Raw genomic sequence first — 25,510 nt, 5'->3', positions numbered from 1 at the left:
GTGAGAACACATTTATAAAATTGGCAACTTCGTTATTTTCTGAAGATAGTAACTTAGACATCACAATGACAATTTTATCTGTTTTCCACAAAATTATTGATTTGAGCTCCATTTAAATCAATGCAAGCTTGTAGACGTAATTGGCTTTTATATCTGTTCTTACCAGATCTGAAACACCGGTTGCATCAAATAACTTGTTGATTCTTGAGATAGTGTCACTTTTAAGTGCTGCAGCATTTGTTACTGACCTTCAGCTACACGTTATTGGTACACATACATGTAAAGAAAGATAAAAAGGAACGATAAGTAACTAGTTAACGCCTTAATTCGTTGCCACCCTTTACATGAAAACAAAGCTTGAGTGAATATTGACGCTAATGGATTAAGCCTATCTTCTTATTTTACTGCAGGACTTTCAGTAGTCACTTCTGGCAGTAATATATTTTTTCTTCTTCTTCCAGAAGATTTTGGCAGGATCTGAACCAATGGACTACAGCTCACCAAAGTGCTTCAATGTTGCCCTTGTATCTAATCTTGGGATCAGCACAACAGAATGTCCATATTTCCAACAGACCATTCTCACCACTATATTGAAAGGTAAGAAACAATTCTAGTATATATTTTTAAATGTTTAACATGTAATTAGTTGCTTTTACTATTTATTTACGTGAAGAATTAAATTTGAGAAATGAACAGTTCAAACTCCATTGCTGGTCATCCTGACGAAGGTTTTTCTGTGGTTTTTCCTTTGTCTGCAAAGGCGAATGCTGGGATGGTACGTTCGAAAATGCCACAGATTCTTTCTGTTATTTAATTGTACTCTCCATCATATTTTAATTTAATAGTACATATGAATGAATTTACTAAAAATGGAGTCGATGAGTATTTTTCATGGTATAGAAATTAACACCAAGTCATCATTACATTAAAACCACACAAGCTATTAAACTTGGAAACATCTTATTTCTAACTCTATTATTCATAATGTTCACATCATGTCTTCAGGGCAAAAATCAGGTACTTGTTAAGTACTGCTCATATGTATATTTGTTTTCATTAGTAAATTTTTATGTTTTTTTGTTTTCATGTTTTTGCTATGTTGATTTTTATGCATGTGTGTGTGTTTTCCAGGTGTTGTCCATTCTGCTGTCTTTTTGCATTGTATGTATTTTGTTCTTATGAATGAACATGTTCTTGCATGGTGATTTATTTGTGTGTGTTGTCCATAGTAGTTGTACGTCTGGTTGTATTAGCTTCTTATGTGTGTTGTGTCCTGTTCCTAGAAATATATGTTTTATTTTCCTTTTGTTGATTTTTATTTTTCTCCCTCTCTCTCATTTTTTCTTTCTCCATTTTCCTTGTCTATTTCCTTCTTTCTTTCTTTATATCTCTCTCTTTCCTCCTCTCCTCTGTGTGTGTGTGTGTGTGTTTATTTGGATGTGTCTTCACATACACCTGTCCATGGATGGTAGCTGTAGCTGTGGTACCTGTGTTGTTTGTTTAGAGTTGTTTTTGTTTGCTTCGACCTGCTGGTTCCACAGGTTCCCAGGATGAAGTGAGTATAGGTGTGTGGTGTGCGTGTATTTTGATCTTATTTTATGCATTTTGTTTTGTGTGTGCTGTCTCATGGACTTAAATGTTTTATTTTTGTGTTGTATCTTGTTCTTGGATAGCAATGTTCGGTATTTTTTGGATGTTCTTGTAGATTGATATACTTGTCAGTCTGTTACCCTTAGAAGTTGTTGTGCTGTATGGATGTATTTCTGCTTTATTTGTGTTGTTTTATGTACTGAGAAATCAATGTTTGTTTGCATCTGTGTTTCTCTGTGTTGTGTACGTAGTTGAACTGTATACTGAGTTTGTCTTTTGTGTTGTATTTTCTCTTTAGAAATCAATGTTTGTTTGCATATCTGTGTGCATGTGTGTTGAGTAGTAGTTGTGTTGACTAGTGTGTTTGTCTTGTGTAGTAGTTGTGGTGTTTTTGTGTTTGTTTTGTGTAGTAGTTGTGCTGTCTAGGGTTTTTGTGTTTGTCTTGTGTAGTACTTGTGCTGTCTACTGTGTTTGTCTTGTGTAGTAGTTGTGGTGTGTTTGTCTTTTGTAGTAGTTGTGCTGTCTAGTGTGTTTGTTTTTGTCTTGTGTAGTTGTTGTGGTATCTAATGTGTTTGTGTTTGTCTTGTGTAGTAATTGTGGTGTTTCTGTGATTGTGTCTGTCTTGTGTAGTAGTTGTGCTGTCTAGTGTGTTTGTCTTCTGTAGAAGTTGTGGGTTGTGGTGTCTAGTATGTATGTGTCTCTCTTCTGTAGTAGTTGTGGTGTGTTTGTCTTGTTTAGTAGTTGTGCTGTCTAATGTGTTTGTGTTTGTCTTTTGTAGTAGTTGTGCTGTCACGTGTGTTTGTCTTCTATGGTAGTTGTGGTGTGTTTGTAGTAGTTGTGCTGTCTAGTGTCTTTGGGTTTGTCTCCTGTGGTAGTTGTGGTGTGTTTGTGTTTGTCTTGTGTAGTAGTTGTGCTGTCTAGTGTGTTTGTGTTTGCCTTGTGTACTGGTTGTGGTGTTTTTATGTTTGTCTTGTGTGGTAGTTGTCATCTGTACTAGTTGTGGTTTGTTTGTGTTTGTCTTGTGTAGTGGTTGTTGTGTGTTTGTGCTTGTCTTGTATAGTAGTTGTGCTGCCTAGTGTGTTTGTTTGTCTTGTGTAGTAGTTGTGGTGTGTTTGTGTTGTCTTGTGTAGTAGTTGTGGTGTGTTTGTGTTGTCTTGTGTAGTAGTTGTGGCGTGTTTGTGTTGTCTTGTGTAGTAGTTGTGTGTTCGTGTTTGTTTTGTGTAGTAGTTGTGCTGTCTAGTGTGTTTGTCTTGTTTAGTAGTTGTGGTGTGTTTGTGTTTGCCTTGTGTAGTAGTTGTGTTTTTATGGTTGTCTTGTGTTGTAGTTGTCATGTGTAGTAGTTGCGGTGTGTTTCTGTGTGTCTTGTGTAGTAGTTGTGCTGTCTAGTGTGTTTGTGTTTGTCTTGTGTAGTAATTGTAATGTGTCTGCCTTGTGTAGTAGTTGTGGTGTCTAGTGTGTTTATGTTTGTCTTGTGTAGTAGTTGTAGTGTCTAGTGTATTTATGTTTGCCTTGTGTCGTAGTTGTGCTGTCTAGCATCTATGTGAAAGTTAATATAATGACTGTTTGTGTGTGTACTCTGTAGTTGTTGTGCTGTTTAGTGTGTATGTGTCTGTCTTGTGTAGTTGTTGTGGTGTGTTTGTCTTGTGTAGTATTTGTGGTGTCTAGTGTGTTTTTGTTTGTCTTCTGTAGTAGTTGTGGTGTGTTTGACTTTTGTAGTAGTTGTGCTGTCTAGTGTGTTTGTGTTTGTCTTGTGTAGTAGTTGTGCTGTCTAGTGTGTTTGTCTTGTGTACTAGTTGAGGTGTGTTTGTGTTTGTCTTCTGCAGTTGTTTGTGGTTTTTGTCTTGTATAGTAGTTGTGGTGTGTTTGTCTTGTGTAGTACTTGTGGGGTGTTTGTGTTGTGTAGTAGTTGTTGTGTGTTTGTCTTGTGTAGAAGTTGTGGTGTTTGTTTGTCTTGTTTAGTAGTTGTGCTGTCTAGTGTGTTTGTGTGTGTCTTGTATAGTAGTTGTGGTGTGTTTGTCTTTTGTACTAGTTGAGGTGTGTTTTTGTTTGTCTTGTGTAACTTGTGGGGTGTTTGTGTTGTGTAGTAGTTGTTGTGTGTTTGTGTTTGTCTTGTGTAGAAGTTGTGGTGTTTATGTTTGTCTTGTTTAGTAGTTGTGCTGTCTAGTGTGTATGAGTCTGTCTTGTGTAGTAGTTGTACTGTCTAATGTGCTGGTGTTTGACTTGTGTTGTGTTTGTTTGGTGTAGTTGTGGTGTCTAGTTTGTATGTGTCTGTCTTGTGTTGTAGTTGTGCTGTCTAATGTGTTTGTGTTTGTCTTGTGCAGTAGTTGCTGTGTCTAGTGTCTTTATCTTATATAGTAATTGTGGTGTTTCTGTGGATGTCTTTTTTGTAGTAGTAGTTTTGTCTTTTTTCTGTCTAATGTGTTTGTGTTTGTCTTGTGTAGTAGTTGTGCTGTTTGTGTGTGTCTTGTCTAGTAGTTGTGCTGTCTAGTGTGTTATGTGTTTGTCTTGTGTAGTAGTTGTGCTGTCTAGTGTGTTATGTGTTTGTCTTGTGTAGTTGTTGTGCTGTCTAGTGTGTTTGTTTTGTTTTGTCTCTTGTCCTTAGAAATAATAATTTCTTTCATTTCTGTGCATTTTGTGTGTGATCTGGTGTGTTATTTATCTTTGTCTATAATAATGTGGTTGTGTGTGAAATGTTACATTTTATGATGTTCTCACATGTTGAATATTCTATCATCTTGTTATGTTCGTTTCCATTATATATTTATTCTAAAAAGTTCTAGTTTCAATTCTTATATTTTGTTATATATTTTTGTTTATCAGTTATTTGTTATGTAATGAAGTATGTTAAAGTTAATATGTTTACTGTTTCTATGTCTTGTGTAGTAGTTGTGCTGTCTAGTGTAATAGTGTTTGTCGTGTGTACTTATGGCGTGTTTGTGTTTGTCTTGTGTAGTAGGTGTGTTGTGTTTGTCCTTGTTTAGTAGTGGTATTGTGTTTGTCTTGTGTAATAGTTTTGTGTTTATGTGTTTGTCTTGTGTAGTAGTTGTGCTGTCTACTGTAGAAGTTGTGCTGTCTACTGTTTTTCTGTTTGTCTTGAGTTGTGATGTGTTTGTGTTGTCTTGTGTAGTAATTGTGCTGTCGAGTGTGTTTGTGTTTGTCTTGTGCAGTTACGTTGTGTTTGTCTTGTGTAGTAGGTGTGGTGTAGTTGTAATGTCTAGTGTGTCTGTGTCTATCTTGTGTTGTAGTTGTGCTGTCTAATGTGTTTGTGTCTGTCTTGTGTAGTAGCTGTGCTGTCTAGTGTGTGTCTATTTTGTTTTGTCTCTTGTCCTTAGAAATTAAGATTTCTTTCATTTCTGTGCATTTTGTGTGTGATCTGGTGTGTTATTTATCTTTGTCTATAATAAAGTGTTTGTGTGAAATGTTACATTTTATGATGTTCTCACTTGTTGAATGTTCTATCATCTTGTTATGTTTCATTATATATTTATTCTAATGAGTTCACGTTTCATTTTTTATATTTTTTTGTTTATCAGTTATTTGTTATGTAAAGAAGTATGTGAAAGTTAATATATTGACTGTTTCTATGTCTTGTGTAATACTTGTGCTGTCTAGTGTGTATGTGTCTGTCTTGTGTAGTAGTTGTGCTGTGTTTGTCTTCTGTAGTAGTTGTGCTATCTAGTGTGTTTGTGTTTGTCTTGTGTAGTAGTTGTGGTGTGTTTGTGTTTGTCTTGTGTAGAGGTTGTGGTGTGTTTGTTTGTCTTGTGGTTGTGCTGTCTGGTGTGTTTGTGCTTGTCTTGTGTAGTACTTGTGCTGCGTTTGTGTTCTGTCTAGTGTGTTTGTATTTGACTTTTGTAGTAGATGTGCTTTCTAGTGTGTTTGTGTTTGTCTTGTGTAGTAGTTGTTCTGTCTAGTGTGTTTGTGTTTGTTATGTGTAGTAGTTATGGTGTGGTGTTTGTCTTGTGTAGTAGTTGAGGTGTGTTTGTGTTTGTCTTCTGCAGTTGTTTGTGGTTTTTGTCTTGTATAGTTGTTGTGGTGTGTTTGTGTTTTGTCTTGTGTAGTAGTTATGCTGCGTTTGTGTTTGTCTTATGTATCAGTTGTGATGTCTAGTGACTTTCTGTTTTCTTTTGTAGTGGTTGTGGTTTTGTGTTTGTCTTGTGTAGTAGTTGTGCTGTCTAGTGTGTTTCTGTTTGTCTATGGTAGTAGTTGTGCTGTATAGTGTGTTTTTGTTTGGCTTGTGTAGTGGTTGTGGTTTCTTTGTGTTTGTCTTGTGTAGAAGTTGTGGTGTGTTTGTCTTGTGTAGTAGTTGTGCTGTCTAGTGTGTTTGTGTTTGGCTTGGGTAGTAGTTGTTTTGTCTAGTGTGTTTGTGTTTGTCTTGTTTAGTAGTTTTGCTGTCTAGTGTGTTTGTGTCTTGTGTAGTAGTTTTGGTGTGTTTGTGTTTTCCTTGTGTAGTAGTTGTTGTGTGTTTGTGTAGTAGTTGTTGTGTGTTTGTGTGTCTTGTGTAGTAGTTGTGCTGTCTAGTCTGTTAGTCTTGCATAGTAGTTGTGCTGTCTAATGTGTTTGTGTGTGTATTGTGTAGTAGTTATGCTGTCTAGTGTGTTTGTGTTTTTCTTGTGTAGTAGTTGTGCTGCCTAATGTGTTTTTTGTGTATTTTGTGTAGTAGTTGTGCTGTTTAGTGTGTTTGTGTTTGTCTTGTGTAGTAGTTGTTCTGTCGAGTGTGATTGTCTTGTGTAGTAGTTGTTGTGAGGTGTGTTTGTGTTTGTCTTCTGCAGTTGTTTGTGGTTTTTGTCTTGTATAGTTGTTGTGGTGTTTGTGTTTGTCTTGTGTAGTACTTGTGAGTGTTTGTGTTGTGTAGTAGTTGTGCTGCGTTTGTTTGTCTTGTGTCGTAGTTGTGATGTCTAGTGTCTTTGTGTGTTTCTGGTTGTTCTTGGTAGTAGTTGTGCTGTATAGCGTGTTTGTGTTTGTCTTGTGTAGTGGTTATGGTTTCTTTGTGTTTGTCTTGTGTAGAAGTTGTGGTTTGCTTGTGTTTGTCTTGTGTACAAGTTGTGGTGTGTTTGTCTTGTGTAGTAGTTGTGGTGTTTATGTTTGTCTTCTGTAGTAGTTGTGCTGTCTTTTGTAGTAGTTGTAGTGTGTATTTTGTCTGTCTTGTGTAGCAGTTGTGCTTTCTATTGTGTTTGTGCCTGTTTTGTTTTCTCTTGTCCTTAGAAATAATTTCTCTCATTTCTGTGCATTTTTTGTGTGATCTGGTGTGTTATTTACCTTTGTCTATAATAATGTGTTTGTGTTTGAAATGTTACATTTTATGATGTTTTCACATGTTGTTATGTGTGTTTCTATTATATATTTATTCTAATGAGTTCACTTTTCATTTTTTATATTTTTTTATAAATTTTTGTTTATCATTTATTTGTTATGTAATGTAGTATGTTAAAGTTAATATATTGACTGTTTCTGTGTGTACTGTGTAGTAGTTGTGCTGTCTTGTGTAGTAGTTGTACTGTCTAGTGTGCTGCTGTTTGTCTTGCGTAGTAGGTCTGGTGTAGTTGTGTCTAGTTTGTATGTGTTTGTTTTGTGTTGTAGTTGTGCTGTCTAATGTGTTTGTGTTTGACTTGTGTAGAAGTTGTGGTGTGTTTGTATGTCTCTTGTGTAGTATTTGTGCTGTCTAATGTATTTGTGTTTGTCTTGTGTAGTAGTTGTGGTGTTTGTGTGTGTCTTGTGTAGTAGTTGTGCTGTGTAGTGTGTTATATGTTTGTCTTGTGTAGTAGTTGTGCTGTCTACTGTGTTCTTTTTTTGTTTTCTCTCTTGTCCTTAGAAATAATGATTTCTTTCATTTTGTGTGTTTTGTGTGTGATCTTGTGTGTTATTTATATTTGTCTCTAATAATGTGGTTGTGTGTGAAATGTTACATTTTATGATTTTTTCACTTGTTGAATGTTCTATCATCTTGTTATGTTCCATTATATATTTATTCTAATGAGTTCACGTTTCATTTTTTATATTTTTTGTTTATCAGTTATTTGTTATGTAAAGAAGTATGTGAAAGTTAATATATTGACTGTTTCTATGTCTTGTGTAATACTTGTGCTGTCTAGTGTGTATGTGTCTGTCTTGTGTAGTAGTTGTGCTGTCTAGTGTGTTTGTCTTGCATGGTAGTTGTGGTGTGTTTGTGTTTGTCTTGCATAGTAGTTGTGGTGTGTTTGTGCTTGTCTTGTGTAGTAGTTGTGCTGCGTTTGTGTTTGTCTTGTGTAGTAGTTGTGGTTTTGTGTTTGTCTTGTGTAGTAGTTGTGGGGTTTTTGTGTTTGTCTTGTGTAGTAGTTGTGGGGTTTTTGTGTTTGTTTTGTGAAGTAGTTGTGCTGTCTCTTATGTTTGCCTTGTGTAGTCGTTGTCATGTCTGGTGTATATGTGTCTGTCTTCTGTAGTAGTTCTGGTGTTTCTGTGTTTGTGTCTGTCTTGTGTAGTAGTAGTACTGTCTAGTATGTTTGTCTTGCGTTGTAGTTGTGCTATCTACTGTGTCTGTCTTTTGTAGTAGTTGTGCTCTCTAGTGTGTATGTGTCTGTCTTGTGTAGTAGTTATGCTGTGCAGTGTGTTTGTTTCTATTTTGTTTTGTCTCTTGTCCTTAGAATTTATGATTTCTTTCATTTCTGTGCATTTTGTGTGTGATCTGGTATGTTATTTATCTTTGTCTATAATAATGTGTTTGTGTGTGAAATGTTACATTTTATGTTGTTCTCACATGTTGAATGTTGTATTATTTTGTTATGTTCGTTTCTATTTTATATTTATTCTAGTGAGTTCATGTTTCATTTTGTTCGCGCCCGTCATCCAACAAGAAGACTCTTTTCTTGTTTCGGCCGCTGTTTGTAGCATTTCCAGGAAGGTAATAGTGCTGTAGGTAGACTAATACACATAAATGAAACTCTCAATTACATCGAACTGATGTATTCGTTGCAATTCTACATTATTTGCAGCCAGCCTGCAATACATCTCTCGTTCAATGTCGCTTCTCTCTTCACAGACTATTCACTCTCTCACTTTCAGTAGGCACTAGTGTCCAGAGAATAATGTGGCAGCCATCTTGGCTCCAAAAGCATAAGGTACGGAACATACCGCCCACCTTAAAATGATTAATTTCAACACTTTACAAAGTACATACATAGAACACATTTTTGATTAACAAATGTAAATTGAATGCAATTTTCCCAAAATTTGCTACTGAAAATAACAACACACAATTAAAAAGAAATTGAACAAACTAATGATTGCCTTTTATGCATAAATTTGAAAGTTTAAGTTCTTTGTCATTGGTGTTCAACTTCACTCACTGGTAAAAGGGACAGCTTCACTGCTGGCATCTTGTAGGTTCCTTCACTGGTTCTCACTGTTGCTGCTCTAACCAATCCATCTTCACCTGGATGAACGTTGATTACTCTGCCAAGTTTCCACTGTTGAGGTGCAAGTTGATTATCTCTGACCACAACCAAGTCATCGACCTGTAGATTCCGTTGCTCCCTTCTCCACTTAGGACGTTGTTGTAACTGAGAAAGGTAGTCCCTACACCATCTGCGCCAGAAATGCTGTGTCAGCCTTGCACGAGTTGCCACTTCGACAGTCTGTTCACTTTTATTGTAGCAAAGTCCCTATCTGGAGTAGCTATCAATGCATCTCCTATTAAGAAATGGCCTGGAGTAAGTGCCTGCATGCCATTGGGATCACTGGATGGAGCAGTTAACGGTCTGGAATTCAAACATGCTTCTATTTGTGTTAATACTGTATACAATTCCTCAAAGGTAAGTAGGGCATTCCCCACAACTCCTTTGAGGTGGTATTTAACTGATTTGACACCACTCTCCCACAAACCTCCTGCATGAGGATTACGAGGAACATTAAAATGCCACTGGATGCCTAAGCTGCTTAGAGCACTTGAAATAGTTTCATTGTGCTTTGGTTGCTTTGCCAATCTCATGAATTCCCTTAACTCTCTATTAGCGCCAACAAACGTTGTCCCACAATCACTGTAAATATTACTGGGTTTTCCACGACGAGATACACTGCTCACTATTTCTAAATGAACTGCTTTCGTTGCGAAACAAACAAATAAGGCAATATAACCCTTATACTGCTTACGAGAGCGTCCAACCATTTCGTTCAACAGTATGGGCCCTGCATAATCCACACCACAGTTTATAAATGGACGAGAAGGATTGATCCTAGATTCTGGTAAGCTACCCATTAATTGTTCCCCAGCTTGTGTACAAAAGCGATGACAAGTTACACATTTCTTCACAATGTTACGCACTGTATCTCGCCCTCTCAGTATCCAGAATGTTCGTTGCAATGAGGACAACACTAACTGAGGACCAGCATGAAGATTAAGTAAATGTTCATTTTTAATTAATAAGTGAGTCAATTCGTGCTTTGCAGGTAGCAACATTGGATGTTTATGGTCCACTGTTATTCTTGCTTTGTGTAGCCTCCCTCCAACACAAATGACACCTGCCTCATCAACAAAGGGAGCCAAACACAATAACCTGCTTTTTGTTGGCAGAGGAATTTTAGCTTGTAAACAATGTAATTCTGCTGAGAATTCACTTTTCTGAGCTTGTTTTACAAGAGAGATCGTTGCTGTCACAAGCTCTTTAGTTGTCAATGCTCCTTGCCTTCTCTGATTCACTGACTGACGAGCATTGAACACAAATCGTTGGATCCATGCCATTATTCTCTGAATTTTAGAAAAGCTTGAATATCTACTGATCAGATCTTCTTCTACTGTACTGTACATAACTGTAATGGCAATCTTCTTCTCTTCTTTTGTAACTTCTTCCAAAATTTCGTTGCTTGTCTCATGATTATCAAACGTTGCCAATGAAGTTGCTCGTAAGAACTCTGGTCCCGCCCACCATAACTCACACTGAGCTAAGGCTGATGCACTGATACCTCTTGTAGCAAGATCTGCAGGATTTGATTTTCCCATGATGTGTGACCATTGTTCACGACGAAGACTCTCCTGCACTTCTGCCACTCGATTTGCTACAAATGTTCTCCACCTGCTTGGTGTTGAGGATAACCAAGCAAGCACAATGGTAGAATCAGTCCACACACATGCATCTTCCAATTTGTAGGATAGTGCATTGGAGATTACTATGAGCAATCGTGTCAATAAAACTGCCGCTGATAGTTCTAGCCTTGGTAGAGACATTTGCTTGATTGGAGCCACCTTAGTCTTTGCTCCTACCAACCTCACTTCAACATGACCATCGACATAAACTGAGCGAAGGTACACTACCGCACAGTATGCTTGTTGTGATGCATCACAGAAACCCACTAATTGACAAGCAATAGCATTTGCAGATACAATAGCACGTTTGATTTGTAATTGTTGCAGTACAGGAAGTTCACTACAAAAATGTAGCCACAGTTCGCATGTTTCCACGGATAATGCCTCATCCCAGCCCAACTTTTCTTTCCACAATTCTTGAATGAGTATTTTTGCTTGTATGACTGTTGGGGATAAGAAACCAAGAGGATCAAACAATTTTGCAATGTCAGATAACAATAGTCTTTTCGTCAATGTGTGACGTTTTGGTGGTAAAGTCACAAGAAAAGTGAAGTGGCCAGCACCAGGATGCCACCTTAGACCTAACGTTTTCACAAGTTCACTGCAATGGATATCTAAAGGCACATTAGTTTCTCTCAACTCTACAGGTACTGCTGTCAACACTTGTGGCTCACTAGAGGACCATTTACGTAACTCAAATCCACCCTTTGCTAGTAACTGTATCAATTGTGACTGCAATTCGATAGCTTCTTCCAAATTGCTGGCACCAGATACCAAATCGTCAACATAAAAATCATTTAATAACACTGGGGCTGCTAATGGAAATGCATTCATTTCATCAATGGCCAATTGTTGTAGACACTTTGTTGCAAGATAAGGTGCACTGGAAGTCCCATACGTCACCGTGAGTAGCCTATAGTCCCTTATCAATTCTTTAGGATTGTCGCGCCACACTATTCGCTGAAAGTCTGTATCTGATGGATGAATCAATATTTGTCTATACATTTTGGAAATGTCTGCACACAAAGGAATTTGATGCTTCCTGAACCTCAGTAACAATGGAAAGATATCACCTTGCAATTTGGGCCTAACTTGAAGCTTATCGTTGAGACTAATCCCTGTTGAAGTCACTGAACTGGCATCAAAAACTACACGAAGAGGTGTACTGGTGGAATTTGGATTGATTACAGCATGATGCGGTAAATAGAAACTATCACACGGCTTCTTTTTCACTTCACTTGCAGGAACAGGCTCCATATATCCCAAGTCTAAATATTCATGCATGAATTCTGAGTACTTCTGATGAAAAACAGGAGACCTTGCAAACTTCCGTTCCATTTGCTGCAATCTCGCCACCGCTGTTTCACGAGAGTATCCTAAGGGAGGACTGTCTTCCTTGAATGGAAGGCTCACACTGAACTTATTGTTTTTTCGAACATGAGTCACCGTAAAGTGCTCTTCACATTGTATCTCCTCTAATGTCAGATGCCTTTGCCTTGGGACCTCCTCTACCTCCCAGAACTGGCGAAGTGCACTATCAAGACTACAAGATGCATGAAATGATGCTACTGCCCTTACCTTGGGAAAGTCCACACTGCCACAAAGAATCCACAAAGAATCCAACCAAGAACAGTACGTAGTGCAGTAGGTGTTCCCTTTGGCCCAACACGTTTGCCACTTTGCATAAGAAAAGGAAACAAATCTGCTCCAAGTAAAATGTCCACCGATTCCATCACATAAAACCTTGGATCTGCCAACTTCAGTCCTTGAATATGTGTCCACTTCCTGAAATCTGGTAAAGGTTCCCTGGGAATGTTTCCTGTTATTTTAGGAAGTACGATTGCCCTTGTGGTGAATGTTTTCCTTCTGCTACTGGGTTGGAATTGTAGATCCACTACTGCACTGCCTACACCTGTTGCTGTAATTCCATTCACAGTGATGTCTGCCTTATGCTGACGTAAACCTAACGTTTGCACACAGCGTGAGGTCACAAAAGAAGTCTCGGAGGCACAGTCTAGGAGCGCACGAACTGGTTGATAAACACCATCTCTTCCCTGCACATAAACAACTGCAGTGGATAGCAACACTGGCTTTAGTCCCTTGTCTCCTTCTCCAGCCACATGAGAAGAAACTTCTTGGGGGAAAGTTGTTGTTTCACTAGAGTCACTCTGCTTATAGTAGTGTAACAACGTATGATGCTTTTTATTGCAAACGCGGCACGCCCCTGAGTCACATACCGATGCCCTATGATGACTTTGAATGCAATTATAACACAAACCCTTTTCTCTAACAAATCTCATTCTGTCCATCACCGAAAGGCTTTTGAAGTCTTTGCACTTGTATAGCGCATGATGCAGTTTACATTTTTCACAGGTATCATCCGACACTGCATAATACACACCCTTGAACTGGGAGCTATTGTGAGTCGACTGCTTCAATCTCTGAGCACTGAGATTTGAAGCTGATAATGCACGAGAACGCTGATCAAGAAAGTCACTCAACTCCTGAAACGTAGGCAACTCGGTTGTCTTTAATGAAAGTTCCCATTGTTGTCTAGAATCACTGTCCATTTTTTCTGTCACATGAAATACTAGGATAGGATCCCAATGTTCTATGGGAATGTCCAGCACTTTCAACACGCGAACACACTCGGTAGTTGTGTCTAGTAGGCTACGTAAGGCTGCTGCGGATTCACGTTGCACTTTGGGTTGCGCGACTAAACGCTTGATTGTGTCCATAACAATTTCCCGTTTGTTTTGATAACGAGAATTTAGAATGTTCCACGCCTCTGCATAGTTATCATCAGTCACCGACATGGACTGGATAAGCAATGCAGGTTGCCCCTTTAACGAAGCTTTCAAATACTGTAGCTTTTGCGCACTGGATAACTGTTTGTTTTTGTCCACCGACGCGATAAACAAATCACGGAAAGAAAGCCACTCTTGTAATTGTCCCGTGAACACAGGCAGCGTGAGCTTCGGGAGACGCACTTCACTTGTTCGTGCTTCTGTCGATGACGTCACCGTAGCTTGAGTCTGTGGCTGCTGCAACGAACAAAGCCTGCATATGGTTGCATCCAAACGGTCTTGAATACAACCGATTTCACCATCATAACTCTCAAAAGTTGCATCATCACACGCACTAGCCAGGTCTAATAATAACTGTTTACAATTGTCCGTTAATTGTTTGGCTTTGTTTACCGATAATGCGATTGTCACATTGTCCAATAAACCCACGTTCACTTTATTCTCAAGGCGAGTAACTTCTCGCTTGAGCACAGTCTTTGCTGCCGATATGGCTTCCATGTTTATTGAGTCGCGCACAGATTGTTGTTGATCAAATTACAATGCACGCACGAAACACTTCCTGGCACTACAAAAGGTGCACTGAAATTGGTTACACGTAGCAAACAGCATGTCAATGTATTTATTCACAGTTCACGAATGCACGCTAGCACAAAAGTTCAACACAACACAACGAATGCTGATCGCAGGCAACATCCGGCACAAGGAGGACCATGTTCGCGCCCGTCATCCAACAAGAAGACTCTTTTCTTGTTTCGGCCGCTGTTTGTAGCATTTCCAGGAAGGTAATAGTGCTGTAGGTAGACTAATACACATAAATGAAACTCTCAATTACATCGAACTGATGTATTCGTTGCAATTCTACATTATTTGCAGCCAGCCTGCAATACATCTCTCGTACAACGTCGCTTCTCTCTTCACAGACTATTCACTCTCTCACTTTCAGTAGGCACTAGTGTCCAGAGAATAATGTGGCGGCCATCTTGGCTCCAAAAGCATAAGGTACGGAACACATTTTTTATATTTTTTATAGATTTTTGTTTATCAGTTATTTGTTATGTAAAGAAGTATATTGAAGTTAATATATTAACTCTTTCTTACCCTGAAGTTATGATTAAATATTATCCAGTTGTTTTTACAATCTCTTTATTTTTAGATAATTTGATGGTTGAAAGTTTCTTTTCTCTTTTTGCAGAATGACAGGATTCAAATAGTTGTTGCAAGCCCCTTAAGGATGTGTGCCTACTGTTGATATGGTGAGAGCAAGTTGAACATTAACGTTTGCAGACATTGTGGCCAAACTGATAATATATTTGACTATCAACAGGAGCATGCAGGACTGTAATGTAAGTAATTATGGAAATGGTTGTGTTTATACCTAGCTATTGTCTAGTGTTTGAAATATTTATTAGTTTATGAATTTTAACATTGTGTGCAATATACATACAAATGTAATATACATCCTTCGTGATAGTGTAGTGGAAAATGCTGTGTCAGTTTCCTTCCATTTTTTGCTCTGCACTATAGCCTCTTAATGAGTCGGGGTAGCTCAGACGTTAGGGCATCTGACTACCATGCATGTTCCATCCCCATTGGAGAGGACTGGAATTTTTTCCACCCTTTCAAGCGGCTCCAGTGTCCTTTAAAGTGGGTCCCTGAGGGAACTGTGGGGTGTAAAGGCAGGCAGATGCGTGGTGCTGATCACATCACCCCCACCTTTGGCTGTGATCAAGAAAGTGTGGTTCCTTAACTCCAGATCCCCAATACGTCTTCATGGCGTGCTGTTGAGCACAGAGGAGCACTTTACTTTACTGTAGCCAGGTTTGTTCAAGGTTCTGGAATTTGAAATAAAATCAATTGGCAAAAGGAAATGTTGAGACAAGAGGTGTTCTCTTGAAGTGTAGTGTTAGAATCATCAATATTCGGTGCTATAATGAACATATGCACAGTTACAATGCAGGTAGTTGACAATCTCACTATCCATGGATACACTGTTGTACCTTGGAGATCTTGATGCTCGTACGTACAAGACAAAAATTTCACGTTACTTCACGCATTAGAAGTCATGGACACTTCCGGTTGTTACAACCCAGAAGTGTTCATGATTGAACAATTAAATTGCAACAAGGAAGTGGCACAAAAAAAATGCATGAATGTGTAAGAAATGGTTATCAGAAGTTATGTGAGCACCCAGAAATAGTTAATGTGGCAACATAGCTTCACAATCACTATCTCGTTTCAATAGACTTGCTATCAGTGGTATTGTCGGAAGCTCTACACGGATCAAAATTAGTGTCAAAATCTGAGTATTTCACCAAACAGTGAATTGTGTCTGTATACATACACTCGTGCACTTTCGACCACCTCTCGTATGCTCTCAATGTGACTTTTTGCCACATTTTGTGGTTTTGATGTTCTTTATGTCTTTGAAAATGTCATCATGTAGGGGAATGGAAACATTTACTTATTTTAAAAGTTTGGAACAACACTGTATGTAAAGTGGCTTTCACTGTTGAATCTTCCGTGAAGCGGTGGCTAACATGCCAGGTGAGGGGAGGGCATCTGTCGGGATTAGATCCACAGCTTCACGCTTGACCTTAACCCATTACTGCATAAAGTTTACAAACCCCTTTCATGAAATTTTTTTCATGGTTTTGGTATCAGTACAATTCAAATAAGACACAATATACGATACATTTTTATTTTTACACTGTATGTAAGAGATACAGTGCGTCCGATAAATCGGACACTGTGCACTACGATCACTTCCGTGTGTCCAATAAATCGGACACAATGATCACTTTCATGTTTTGGCCTAATCGTCGCCACTGGTCATGTGTATGTTTGCATAAATACATACACATATTTCGAAGAAACAATACAAATGGAAACATTTGCAATAGAAATCAACAAATATACACAAAATTATTATTATTACAGTATAGAACACAGTGGTCCGATATCAGATTGTATCTGTGCACAACTGTAAATCTATCATGTAACCACTACTAGAGCTTTTTTGCCCAGTTCTTGAACCCAAAATGGATCAACTTTACTCTAATGAACTGTTTTGCGTAGTGCCTCCCGTAGTAAGGAATCATACTCTCGTCGATGGAAAGTATTTCGTCCACACCCCCATGCTGTTCGAAAGATGAGGAAGAAAAGTTTCTCGAAATATGGCTGTATCTTGTACAGACGATCGGACTCATCTATTTGTGAATTGTCATTCAAATTAATATTATACAGAATAGTCTCAAACTGACCACAAGGAATGATTTCAGAAAGTATCGAAGGAGTATATTTTTCTTTTGACCAAACATACGTCTGTTTGAATATTTTGCATAACCTGACAGCAAGAGACCACCAAGAACAACAAGAAGTTCTTCTTTCGTCAAATCAAGATCAATATTTTTTTGCGAAGCATACAATTGGGATTGATTTGTTATAAGATTTAGCATGTCCTCATCAAAAAATAAATTATAAAAGTCTAATGGTGATTCACAGTTTCGTGCTTCTTCAGATGGTTCAATAGGGCAGCACTCAGTTTGTAATTAGATTGAAGGTAGACTTTTCTTCCACAAGGGTCTTGATTTTGTCTGAAGACGTATTCTTTTTTTTTTCTTTTTTTTTTGAAGCACCAGTGTTATGTGTAGTGGTAGATGTAGACGCTACATTACTGGATGAACCTTCACAATCAACACAACTTCATATCTTAGTTTGCACCTCACAAACACTCATTAGCGTATTTCGCCAAAAATAGTTTAGTTTGGCCGCATGCTCATCATCAGATTTATCGCTGTCTTCGTCTGTATCCTTGCCATCCACTGGTGGTGTAACATGAATGAGTTGTTCCTCTTCCTCCTCCTCCTCCATATCTTCATTCTAAATACTAGTCAAAATTTGATCACACACACACTAAAGCACAAACACGCACACTAATGCACAAACACGCACACATTCACAAACTAATGCATAAACACGCACACATTCACAAACTAATGCATAAACATGCACACATACATGCATATATACATACACACACTAATGAACACACACACACAAACACACACACACATAAACATGCACACATACACACACTAATGCACAAACACACACACACACACATACATACATACATACATACACATGTATATACATTGACAATATCTAAACATCAAAGGTATCGAAAATTTTACAGGAAATTGAAAATCTGCATAAAGTGCTCAATGAGCACAGAGTCCGATATATCGGACACTACATTTTCTCTCGCAATAGCAGCTCAGGGATAAAACTAATGCACAAATTAGTGTTACATGTTTGATTACTAATGTCTCTTACGCATATTTGTCAAAACACATCTCGGATAAATGTCAATTACTACATATGAATTGAAATTAGCTTTCCCGTTACGCAGAAACGTAGTACAGCTCACTCTCCATGTTTCACTCCCTTACAATTTGGTGGCAAATTTGCAATGTTGCCAAACCCGTGGGGTGACATATGCATCACAGAGGTACCAAAGAACTAGATTTGATAAATATAACCAATTAAAGTGAAACAGTGTTACAGAAAATGCAAATATGTCAGTGTCCGATTAATCGGACACCATGCATTAATGGGTTAACACTGGATGCATCAGTGCCTTAGTATCCAGATAGCTGGTGTCCAGTTTGCACGTGTTTGTGAAGTGTCAAGGTGTTAACAAGTGTTTTAGATTGTTTTGCTTTAGTTTACGTATTAGTGGTGCTTTTCTGTTGTCTAATAATGCCACGCACAATTTAAAACAATGCATTTTTTGTACAACTCTTACGTCATTATGAATTCTTGTATGGAAGTCAGAAGGCGTTTAGCAACAGAATTCCCAGATGTTCCTGTTCTACACAGAGACAATGTTCGAGAACTTATCAGCAAATTTAGGGAAACAGGATCTGTTCTTGATAAGAAGCGAAGGGGAAACAGTGTGTCCTTACTGGGGAGAAACTAGACGACATTAGAGGATGATTGGAACACACTTTCCAAAAATCCATCCCGTGCCTTGCACAAGAAACACACTGTCACGTTGTAATCAAGGGGTCCCAGGTTAATACTATGGAGACACAGTGGTTCAGATTCCACTTTGAACTGTATGTTCTGATTAGGCTATCTGTGCATAAAGTGGACTTCAATCAAAAACTCCAGGAAGGTCCAAATCTATCCATGATTTTCATTTTAAATGTGCCATCAGGGAGGCCCTCCCTATATTGATGTCACTAGATCACCACAAGGGAAAAGTAGGACTTGCATCCTATATTTTGGGACAGCATATCATTCACATAATACACATTACTAGAACATGCTATCAAATAATATAAAATTGACACTTGTAAATGCAAAATTCCCCAAACTTGTAATCAATATTAAACAATGCACTTCTTATTAGACATGTTTGTAGCTGTGCTTCTCAGAGGAACAGATTTTTCTCAAAATATACTTAAGAACCTCTGAACAGTCAAATTCTTTGAAATTACATTGAACTAAAATCGGAATCACAAACCATCCGACCTTCTGTAAACAACCGTCTCACTTCGAGTAACGTATCACTCCACGTCAGCTGTTCATGGATAGCGCGGTCATCATATGCTATTCTTCACTCGCATTTCACCCAAATACCTTACATGAAAAAAAAAAAACAAAAAAAACGTATTCCTATTTTTTTTATGACATCCCCACACATTGAAGCAAAATAAATTTTCTAAGTGTAATTAAATACGTGTTCTTGTTGAAGCTTGAAGTACAGGTATGAACATATTTTCGACTTCAAAAAATTCATTTATCTGACACTGGGTTAACGGGTCCCTCCTCCCCCTTTTCTCTCAGTATGACGGGGCCAAAGTAAAACTAAGAGAGTGAGAGAGTCGATTCCATAAATTCAAGCCTTTTCGTTTTATTGCTACCCCTTCCACCAAGCTATTGCCCAACATTGTTGACATGCAGAGAGTTGTTTTTCTCCTTTGTCCAACAATGTCCCGCCAGTTTTAGCAGAAACTAGACAAAGATAAGCCGAAAGATAAAAAATAGATTGTTTATCTCCGTTCATTTCTCTTTCTTGAGCACTGAAAAAAAAGCGACAATAAGAACTCACATCATCCACTCAACTCAACAACTGCTTCTCAGTTTCTTGGAGTGTAGGACGGGGCAGACGTATTCCAAGTGGTAACATCTAATTGTTTAACACTAGTTTCTCCACTATCGAAATCTTCCGTCTGTGTAGCACTTTTTCTTCCTCCAATAGTAGTTACCTCTATACCGGTAATCGCGATGTGGGGAGAAATTATTATTACCATACGAACTCCTTCTTCGGAATAGCATTCTTCTTTCTTCTCCAGAAGATCACTGCGATTCCTCGCAGTTTCTTCTTCTGTAGAACCAGCTTCTATTTTCTTCCCCTGAGGGATTGTTACTTTGTGGAGCTTTACCACTGAAGTTCTCATTATCAGATCTTCCGTTACCAGCAGGCACATTCGCTGAATTTTGTTGATTTCTGGAGAACGTCAATTGCCTAACTCTAGTTTGGTTGGTTCTTCTGTCCTCGAATCTCGGGTTTTCTGTCCTCCATCCCTCAAATTGCTCCGAAGCTTCATATCTTCCCAAGAAGCTGGTAAGTTGGTCCATGTTGCATGGATTGCGAGTAAGTACCAACTGACGCACTCGCAGTGTAAGTTGACTAATAACCAAGTTCAGCGCTTCGCTTTGGTCAACGCTATCTACAAGATTACAATAAGAGCCATATGTGTCCCAGCAATATTCTTCAAGTGAGAGGCCACAGCTCCTCGAATACCGTTTGTTTCTCAGCGTCTGCATTTCCCTTTGCTTGGCATCAGCAGAGGCATATTGTTTTCTAAAGGCAGCACAAAAATGTTCAAAAGTCTTCCACTTCTTCTCATTTGCAACAAACCATGCCTTAGCCTTTCCTACCATAAGAGAGGGCAATAACTTCAATCTAAAAATCATAGGGACATTCATTAGATCCATGTATGTTACTAGCCCTTTTTAATACCTCTCAGCAGAGACAGTATTAATCTCTCCAGTAAACTTTGAAAGAGCATTAACATCAGACATGCGAAAAGATTTGTAGGAACTATTCTTATAGGCATTGTCACGAGATATCTCATCCTGTCCCCATCTCTCAGACTTTCCATTATTATGTCTCTTCCTGTGCTTTGTAATTTTCCTAGTTTCAGTTTCCTCAGAACTAGAGGAAACTGCAGAGCAAGAACTTGACGAGTAATGATTCCTTTTCCTCATCTTTCCCTTGGAATCACCTCTCGTTGTTGAACCGTTCATTCCCGGTTGAAATACAGCTTCACCATTTTGAGAAGGTTCTAGAACCCGACAGCCTGCCATTAACATCTGTAGTTGATCGACCTGCCTATCTACAGATGCGACTTTCTCCGTAACTTCTTCAAGTTTCCTTTCTTGCCTTCTCTGATTTAGCTCTGAATTATCAAGTAATTCTGAGGAACCCTGTGTTGCTTCTGGCCTTGCAATTATTTCAACACTCTCTATTCGTCCCCTCAATTTCTCAATTTCATTTTCCATTTCCTTTTCTTTAGCTTCTCTAGATGTTTTCTCCTGTGTCAAGTCTAAGCTCCACTTTTCATAATCCTCATTTTGTTTTTCTTCCAGCTTTAGTATTAATTCAGCTACTTGCTGCCTCTCACACGCAATTTCCTTCCTCAGAGTCTCCTTAATTTCTCTACATTCCTTTCGCCCCTCTTTTATTCTAAATAATAATTCTTCCTTATCTTGGGTGAGCAGCTTCATCAATTCTCCTCTTTCTTCATTCCTTTTTCTTTCTTGTTCCTCTTTATCTTCTCTTCTGATTCTTTTGTCAACAATTCGAAATTATTTTTTAAAAAAGGGGGGTGAGTTGGGGGCTAGTAGATCTTGTATTAGTGTGGTAGCACTTTGGTTATCAGTCACTTCCTCATGTGGGTAACCATAGTGGCACAACATACTTTCACTTGTGATAATGATCAGCTGGCGCATACATCAATTTGTGCATTCATAAAACATACAAAGGAAAATTGAGAATTTCCTTAAGTGACATTGCCCCCATCCAGTCCATTCCAATGGAAGCTTGTCAGTGCACAAATTGAGCATAACATGTTGCCTATGCAGCATAAAAGATGTCTCTGTCTGGTTATGAATCTGTGCCCATGTAAGTTGGACACTTGCATATTGTACCGCAATTTTAGTATAAAGAGAGAAAAAGTGAGGTGAGCGAGGTACTTGAGTAAATATGGTTTATATCTATATTTTCACATTTTGACAATTTTTGACATTTTCAAACCTTGTTCAGGCTACATTTTTGAACACAGTGCATGAAACTTACCAGTGTGAAGTCAGATGTGTTTCAACATGGCAGATGGTAAAACAGCAGTCAGGGACCCATAAGCATGGGTGCCGGCAGAATTACTTATAGGGGTGTGCACCCAGTTTATAATCATATTCTTGCTAACATCCGGTACTTTAAGAAGTCATCTTTTACGCTTGCTGAAGAAAATTACTCCTACTTGATTATATAAAAGTAAATATGTAATTTAGAAGACTAATTTACTCTAGTCTAACATAAAACTAAACCCATATGCTGAAATTGAATACATTTTTTTTACATCACCGAACTAATGGTTGGGCCTGCCCTTTTCGCATAAACTGGGATATGTTGGGTTCAATGATGGTTAACTTAAGTCTCTGAAGCAGAAGTTGCTTATGTTCACTGCATATTTCATCATACACACAGAAAAAAGTATTGAATTTAACATACAAATTTTTATAAAGTTCACAATTTCAACCACAAGGTTTTAAACAGTTTTAACACCACTCGGCATAGTTTAAGCAGCCAGTGCCTCCAGTTGAATAACAGAGATGTAGAGTTTAGACTATGTATAACACAGGTTGAAATTAAATTGTTATAATAAATATATCTTAGTAATTTAAATGTAATAAGTTTTTAAGAGACAGTAAATAAATTTTCGAGTGCAACTTCACAACGCACCAAATGCCCCCTCAAGACCCAGCAGTGGGTTGCACCCCCATAGGTTGAGAAACGAAGCTCTATACTGTGCTTTTTTTTAAAAAAAAAAGTTGTTTTTTTTTTGTGTAAGAACTAAACTCGGTCACTTTATGGAATTTATTGGTCGACAATTTTGTAATAAAATTTTTAAGATTATATTTCATAGTTTGGGAAGGCAGTAGTGGCACAAACACTATAACTATCATAAATGTACCTACAAGAATTGGTCTTGCATTGCATTTGAGAAAAATGTCACACAATTGAAGAAGGCAGATGAAAGTGATTTTCCCTATCTTGTGCAAGCTTTATTATGCTCATATTTTCGCAGATTAAGAAACAATATCTACCTTTAATTTTATAATTACAATGCTATTATTATATAATAGTGCATGGTTTTTGAAGGGTTAGTCAATTTTGTGCCCATTATAACTGCATCAAATTTAGAAGTTCCAAGCTGAAATTCATGAAGCAACTACGTACATCTGGTAAAATAAAAAAATAAAAAAATCAAGTGCTCCCCTGTGTATAGGGGGGTGTGGGGGTAACGCCCCTCACTTTCTTGATCCGGTCATGAGTGGGGGTGGTGATCAGCATCACGCCCCTGACCGCCTTTACCCCCCAGCGTTTCCCCCAGGTACCCATGTCATTCGATGCTGGGTGGGTGCCGGAGCTGCTTCCAAAGTTAGAAAAGTTCCCGGATTTGAACCGGCCAGGGATCGAACCCGGGACCTTGAGCATGGTAGTCAGACGCGTTACTGACTGAGCCACCGTGGCCACATGTACATCTGGTGAATAATTGTTTTTGCAATTCAGTGAAATTGCTTGAGATGGCACATACAAAAATCTATTTTTCATGTATTGTTAGTGCCAAATTGTGATCATACTTGTCACATGTATTACTCCTGGCAAGATGACCAACTGAGGGCTAGAGATGTCGCTCAGGTATAGTTGAGTATCATTGCAGAGGGGAAGATTGATAAAATCAAAAGTGAAACAAAATCTTACAACATATTTTGTGCCCTTCTCTGGTATGGACGTTAACTTAGCATGATATGATGCCAAAATCCTAGGATTTAGAAATCTGCTGATGTCTCGAAAAAACAATAAACAGCGGCGATGGAACTAGACACTCAGACCATGTTGTCACCCTATGAAAAACTGCTAGAGAGGAGAGGTCTGTTGCAGCATGAAATGTAGAAGTGACATGAAATAAGCAAATGCAACGGAATCTATATTTTACGTATTTCAGGGGAAAAAACTGAAAATATGGGAAAATGTAAAACCAGGAAAAATTTTATAACATTTTGCTATGTTGGGAACATAAAGACTGAATGTAGAATTTTGTAAAAATGTACAAAGGTCATCCCGAAATGAATGCCTCCTCTGCTGTAAAAAGTTTGTGAAAATAGATAAACATGTTGGGTACCTTTTAAGGCTATTCAAAATACTGTCAGTTGCTTTCAATAAATTTCTACCACAATTCAACCCATTGCCGAAGTCCGTTGGAGGCTGTTTTTTGACCCATGTATTCACAGCGAATTTGTCTTCCACATCCTGCAAATGCTATCCTTGTGAAGGTTGTTTTTGAGAGGGGTAAACAAATGGAAACCCAATGGGGCTAAATCAGGATTGTAAGGCGGTTGTGACATTACTGACCACCCCATTTTGGCAATTGCATGTGACGACCCTCCATTTGCAAGAACTGAATTACAACTCTTTGATTTTTTTTTTGCTATTCATGTTTGTTTAGTTACCTTGCAAATGAAAAGTTGTGTGCATTAGTAACATATCGCATTATGTGTGTGTGAAGTTTCATTACAATCCGACAACAATACGAGGAGTTACTAAGGTCGAGGCATTAATTTTGGGATGACCTTAGTAGAATCCGGGAACATGAAATCGGGGTTCCACTGAATCATATGCATGATCTTGCTTTATGAAGTCATATATTGTGGCCATTATTAAAGATAAAATACAGTCTTTTTTAACTTATGCATGACTTAGAAGGTTCTTTCTAAAATAATGTTTTTGTTCAGCACCGGAACGTTCTTCAGGGTTCTCCAATAAAATTGCATTAAAAAATAAAAAGAGGTTAAAAGGGGAAAGAAGAATGGCTAAAAGGGTAAAATTATAAGGTATTTGATTAGAAACTGCCTCGGTCATCAGCTGTCATGTATCGACACACATCACTGCCTTGCTCTGCCATTGTAACCATATTTTGCATTTCATTATACATATAATATCCTCTCATGGTAAAAATATAATCCATTACAGGTTAACAGTTTAGGTGGATACACCAAAATTTCCCCCCTCAGGAAATCTAACCCTGAATAACCATGATTTCAAAACAACAGCATTAACCATCACAACATTCAGGAAGCTTAGAATCACACTTACAAATATTGTAGAACATAATATTTCACTTAATTTGCGTAGTGTAATCATTTTATTATAATGGAGCCATCGTAGCAACCAGTATCCAGAACGGTTATTTTGACAAAATCCTGTTTTCCTACTGGTTGTTTCGGGGAGAGGGATTTATGTTGTTGTCAGTTCTTGCCCAACAAAAGGTAAAAGGTAAAGTGTTCCCCTGTGCATAGCACCATGCCATGAAGGCGTATAGGGGGTGTGGGGGTTACGCCCCACACTTTCTTGATCCGGTCGTGAGTGGGGGTGATGTGATCAGCATCACGCCCCTGACCGCCTTTACCCCCCAGGGTTTCCCCCAGGTACCCATGTTATTCGACGCTGGGTGGGCGCCAGGGCCGCTTCCACCGTTAGAAAAGTTCCCGGATTTGAACCGGCCGGGAATCGAACCCGGGACCTTTAGCATGGTAGTCAGACGTGTTACCGACTGAGCCACCACGGCCACAACACTAGGCCTAATTGGTTGTTTGACCGCGAGTTCCTTTGTATGGAAATGCGGCAACAGAGGGACCATGATATAAGAGCTGTGTGCCTGTAAATAGTATCTATCTGTTTGGTCAACTAAAACAATAAACATTGATT

The sequence above is a fragment of the Lepisma saccharinum genome, chromosome 8, assembly GCF_977018435.1.
Source record: "Lepisma saccharinum chromosome 8, izLepSacc3.1, whole genome shotgun sequence".
Classification (NCBI taxonomy): Eukaryota; Metazoa; Arthropoda; class Insecta; order Zygentoma; family Lepismatidae; genus Lepisma; species Lepisma saccharinum.
The sequence above is the reverse complement of the archived record's forward strand: the minus strand, read 5'-3'. Positions refer to the sequence as shown.